General features: G+C 47.1%; 1 protein-coding gene across 3 annotated transcripts in view; it reads left to right on the top strand.

The window, feature by feature from the left end:
- LOC102484037 (monocarboxylate transporter 1) overlaps positions 1-361 on the top strand; it is a 54,834-nt gene that overhangs the window by 52,075 nt on the left and 2,398 nt on the right. The gene's annotated exons all lie outside the window — the stretch shown is intronic.

Genomic DNA, 361 nt, shown 5'->3' with positions numbered 1-361 from the left:
AGAGAGAAATGGTGAGAAAACAGGCTGTCGGGCCTGGGACTCAAACCGCAGTCGGCCATGAGGGAGTCCAGTGCCCTTAACCACCAGGCTACCTCCCTGCACCCCCTGCAGTGTTTTTCTTATGCTAATGTGTATTGCAAATCTAATAGAAGCGAATGCAGTATGCTATGTCCCAAATTTATTTGACTTTAGATTAGAGAGGTATCCTACAGCACAGGGATTATTTGCCTCATTTCTTACATCTGTATAATGGCGTAATGATAGAATCCTGCCTGTTTGAGGATCAAGAACTTGGAATACTGGGAACCAGCAGTTGGCGTAATGGCTATGTCGCTGGACTCCCACGTAGTCGACCGCGGTT

Source organism: Tupaia chinensis, unplaced genomic scaffold (assembly GCF_000334495.1).
Source record: "Tupaia chinensis unplaced genomic scaffold, TupChi_1.0 Scaffold000270_2, whole genome shotgun sequence".
In the NCBI taxonomy this organism is placed as follows: domain Eukaryota; kingdom Metazoa; phylum Chordata; class Mammalia; order Scandentia; family Tupaiidae; genus Tupaia; species Tupaia belangeri.
Note: the sequence above shows the minus strand (reverse complement) of the source record. Positions and strands in the feature narration are given on the sequence as shown.